This window comes from Cherax quadricarinatus, chromosome 75, assembly GCF_038502225.1.
Source record: "Cherax quadricarinatus isolate ZL_2023a chromosome 75, ASM3850222v1, whole genome shotgun sequence".
NCBI classification, from domain to species: Eukaryota; Metazoa; Arthropoda; class Malacostraca; order Decapoda; family Parastacidae; genus Cherax; species Cherax quadricarinatus.
In genome coordinates this window covers 4,358,338-4,363,137 of record NC_091366.1, presented here as the reverse complement: position 1 = coordinate 4,363,137, position 4,800 = coordinate 4,358,338, and the positions used below count along the sequence as shown (strand labels likewise).

General features: G+C 44.6%; 1 long non-coding RNA gene across 1 annotated transcript in view; it reads left to right on the top strand.

The window, feature by feature from the left end:
- The window catches only part of LOC128691799 (uncharacterized), a 14,528-nt gene extending 10,296 nt beyond the window's left edge, over nt 1–4,232 (top strand). The window contains exon 3 of the long non-coding RNA XR_008407484.2: nt 4,038–4,232. This is a non-coding gene — a long non-coding RNA (uncharacterized lncRNA). The remainder of the gene's footprint in view (nt 1–4,037) is intronic.
- The last annotated feature ends 568 nt before the right edge of the window (nt 4,233–4,800 follow it).

Genomic DNA, 4,800 nt, shown 5'->3' with positions numbered 1-4,800 from the left:
GGACGTGGAAGTGTAGGGGAAAGTGTTTTCTTAATGATCCTAACTACCTCCATGTTAAATTTGAATGCCCTTCAAGGTGTGTCTTTGTACTAGTGAAGATATCTTGATACAAGCAGTTGCAATTACCCTCCCTTTCCTTGGATCAAACCTGATTGCCAAACATTCCCCAATCTGTGTATAACCCATATGGCTAATATACATAGTTATGGGAAATTTTATTTGGGTAAATGTGCACGTACGTCAAATGGTATAAATCTTGGTAATAAATACCGACAAGTTGGTTTAGAAAGACATGTAAGCAAACACTATAACATATTTATTAGAAAACATTTCGGTCCTGGGACCTTGATCACTTCTAACATACAGAGGTAGAAAGACATTATATATATAGGCGGAGAGTGAGATGTGACGCACGTGACCTGAGGAATGTCATAAGAACATAAGAATGGAGGAATACTGTAGGCCTACTGGCTCATGCGAGGCAGGTCTTTATCAAAACAACCTCTACCTATGATGAGGACGGGTAGACGATGAAATCATGTGACTCCTGTGTTGTTGGGTTGGTGTTGCTTAAGTATCATGTATGCCAATGTTTTTGAAATTTTGTAGTTTCCAGTGTTGCGTTCTATAGTGTCGGTGACGGCGATTAGTGAGGCTTCTAGGCACCGTCGGCGTCTGAGGTCTGGTTCGGTGAGAACGAGTTGTGCCTCATTCCAGTTCATCAAATGCCCCGTGGAGTCTCTGTGGAGGACACAGGCGTACCTTACATCGTCTCTGTTAGAGGCATTTCGATGCTCATTCAGGCGGACTGCAAGATCTCTGCCTGTCTCGCCTACATATTTCTTGGGACAGAACCCACAGGGGATAGTGTAGACGCCTGCTGTAGAAGTTAGAGGTGTGGGGCTGCGTTTCCACCATAAACACATCATCTATCAAAGACCTCACTACGAAACGCAGCCCCACACCTCTAACTTCTACAGCAGGCGTCTACACTATCCCCTGTGGGTTCTGTCCCAAGAAATATGTAGGCGAGACAGGCAGAGATCTTGCAGTCCGCCTGAATGAGTATCGAAATGCCTCTAACAGAGACGATGTAAGGTACGCCTGTGTCCTCCACAGAGACTCCACGGGGCATTTGATGAACTGGAATGAGGCACAACTCGTTCTCACCGAACCAGACCTCAGACGCCGACGGTGCCTAGAAGCCTCACTAATCGCCGTCACCGACACTATAGAACGCAACACTGGAAACTACAAAATTTCAAAAACATTGGCATACATGATACTTAAGCAACACCAACCCAACAACACAGGAGTCACATGATTTCATCGTCTACCCGTCCTCATCATAGGTAGAGGTTGTTTTGATAAAGACCTGCCTCGCATGAGCCAGTAGGCCTTCTACAGTGTTCCTCCATTCTTATGTTCTTATGACATTCCTCAGGTCACGTGCGTCACATCTCACTCTCCGCCTATAGTATATATAATGTCTTTCTACCTCTGTATGTTAGAAGTGATCAAGGTCCCAGGACCGAAACGTTTTCTAATAAATATGTTAGTGTTTGCTTACATGTCTTTCTAAACCAACGTACGTCAAATAAATTGTTTGAATGAAAGGGGTGGGATGGTAAACTCAGGGGACAGGTCGATGAAAGTCAGTCAGGTTTGATTCAGAGGAGAGTAGTGCAAGTTGACTTTAAAAGATTTTTTTCCCAGTTAGATGCCTCTATTTAAGGGATATTAGGAGTAGATTTGGCTAGGTTGTAATGTATGTTAGAGTTTACCTTCCAACTTGTTTAATTACAGCAGTGTCCTCCCGACAAACAAGATATGATCACCTCTTGTCTCCAGTGATCTAATATCCTGTGTTAAAAGACTGTTGTGTACGCAATGAAGATAATAATACATGTTTATTTCCTGGCAAAGCTTACAATGTGTGGGTCACATTATAAAATAATTACAAGAAAGGCCTCTAGCATGCCTAGGCATTTCGGGCAGACTAATCATTCTTACTCTATACTGACACAGGTTATGGATCAGTACATTTTAATATAACTTACTTATATAGCATTAACAGAAGTAAATAATTAGATTTATAATAATTAGTATAAAACATATAATATTAAAATTAGTAAATTTAGTGATGGGAATAAGTCTTGGCATGATACACTTTCCATTAAAGCTCATATATTGGGAGTTTCTTAGGCGAACTTAGGGCTAACTTAAGATTCATTAGGCAGTAGCTATATTAGGAATTTTGTTCACAGTCCTTTGAGTAAGTTAGGGGAATCACAGATATCGAGAGTAAATCAGTTTTGTGTTGGATGTGTGCATGATATGAGTAATAGAATAGGTGGTTTTTATCTAGTTAGCTGATGGTGGGATGTGTTAGGGAGAGAGGTTTTTTAACCGTAGTTTTGAAAATGGTGGTGGAATCTGGAGTTCTAGGGTTTTCAGGCACGGAGTAACAGGTTTTAAGCCATTATATGTACTGATTTTTTTTTTGTATAGGTTTAGCCGGACACGAGGAATGTCAGATTTGTCCTGTCACAACTGTCAAAGCGTTTTAGTTTAGGGTTAATATTGGAATTTATGGTTCTGTAAATGTGCAACCTGCTATAAGTGTGAATGTTCTGTACAGTAAGTAGGTTTAGGTCTTTGAAGAGTGAAAGGTGGGGGTGTTTACCATTGGATTGCGTGATAATTCTTACTGTGGCTTTTTGCTGGGTTATTGGCTTTAGATGGGTTGCTGCTGTTGATCCCCAGGCACAAATAGCATAGGTGAGGTAGGGATAAATGAGTGAATAGTAGTGCGAGTAGGGCTGATTGTGACACATAGTAACGTATCTTTGAGGGGATCCCAACTGTTTTGGATACGGGTGCTGAATTTCAGGTTGCTGTCAAGGTGCAGGCCCAGCAATTTTACTCATGTTTAGTGTTGTCAGTCATAATGTTCAGCTGTGCAACACCTGCTCTGTTCTAAAACATTAGAAGTTTATAGTCAACCTGGATGACTGCTATTTTTTGTTAACGAAGAGCTAATAATGGTGTTTAGTGAAGCAAGATTAGGGTGGGAGATGACACGACTTGTCATCAGCAAAGAGAATAGGTTTCAGGTGTCGATTCATTGGGCAGTTATGTACAACAGTCGCAACACTTGTTTGTATTAGCTTCCTGACCAGGTCATGAATTTTTTTTAAATTTCATACCTCAAACTAATAATGGCAGTATTGAGGCTGTCCGCCTCATTACTACTATTGTTAGTAGCTCTCTTCATGCAATTTGTAAGTACACCCCCCCTTCCTTGGATCAAACCTGATTGCCTAACATTCCCCAAACTGTGTATAACCCCTATGGATATATCTAGTTATGGGACATTTTGTTTGGGTAAATGTGCACGTATGTAAAATAATTTATTTGAATGGGGGGAGCGGTAAACTCTCAGGGGACAGGTCGATGAAAGTCAATCAGGTTTGAATCAGAGGAGAGTAGTGCAAGTTGACTAAGATTTTTATTTTTCCGGTTAGGCGCCCTATAATTAGGGGATATTAGAAGTAGGTTTGGCTAGGTTGTATATTACAGAATTTACCCTCAAATTTGTTTAATTGCCGCAGAATCCTCCTGACAGAACAGTGGAATCAAGAGGCGATCATAATAGCCTGTGTTGGAAGTGTTGCGACACGTACATGACTCCACTGCCCCAACACTATTAGGTTCCTGACAAACAAGGTCGTGAAATTTAAAAATGTATAATACCTCAACCTACTACTAATGGCAGTATTGAGGCTGTCCGCCTCATTACTACTGTTGCTAGTAGGGTTGGGGTGGGTATTTTTTTTTTTTTTTTCCCTCGAGCTTAGAGCTCCCGAATTGTGTGAATGTTGTCCTCCCGCTGACAAATACAGCAGTTGAGGCTTGTCTGTTTCCTTTTTCTATTTCTTGTTCCTTGAACACCTTTGTGTGTGTTCATTGAACATTGCTGTGATAAAGAAAGACACTATTATATTTAATGCTCTTTATTTTATCGAATCTCGTAGGTTGAAGATGTCCGTGTTGTGGGCAGCTGCTGTGTGGTGAAGACCGTGCTGTGGGCAGCTGCTGTGTGGCGAAGACCGTGCTGTGGGCAGCTGCTGTGTGGCGAAGACCGTGCTGTGGGCAGCTGCTGTGTGGCGAAGACCGTGCTGTGGGCAGCTGCTGTGTGGTGAAGACCGTGCTGTGGGCAGCTGCTGTGTGGTGAAGACCGTGCTGTGGGCAGCTGCTGTGTGGTGAAGACCGTGCTGTGGGCAGCTGCTGTGTGGCGAAGACCGTGCTGTGGGCAGCTGCTGTGTGGCGAAGACCGTGCTGTGGGCAGCTGCTGTGTGGCGAAGACCGTGCTGTGGGCAGCTGCTGTGTGGCGAAGACCGTGCTGTGGGCAGCTGCTGTGTGGCGAAGACCGTGCTGTGGGCAGCTGCTGTGTGGCGAAGACCGTGCTGTGGGCAGCTGCTGTGTGGCGAAGACCGTGCTGTGGGCAGCTGCTGTGTGGCGAAGACCGTGCTGTGGGCAGCTGCTGTGTGGCGAAGACCGTGCTGTGGGCAGCTGCTGTGTGGCGAAGACCGTGCTGTGGGCAGCTGCTGTGTGGCGAAGACCGTGCTGTGGGCAGCTGCTGTGTGGCGAAGACCGTGCTGTGGGCAGCTGCTGTGTGGCGAAGACCGTGCTGTGGGCAGCTGCTGTGTGGCGAAGACCGTGCTGTGGGCAGCTGCTGTGTGGCGAAGACCGTGCTGTGGGCAGCTGCAAGTCTTCAGAGATGTCATCACCAGCAGC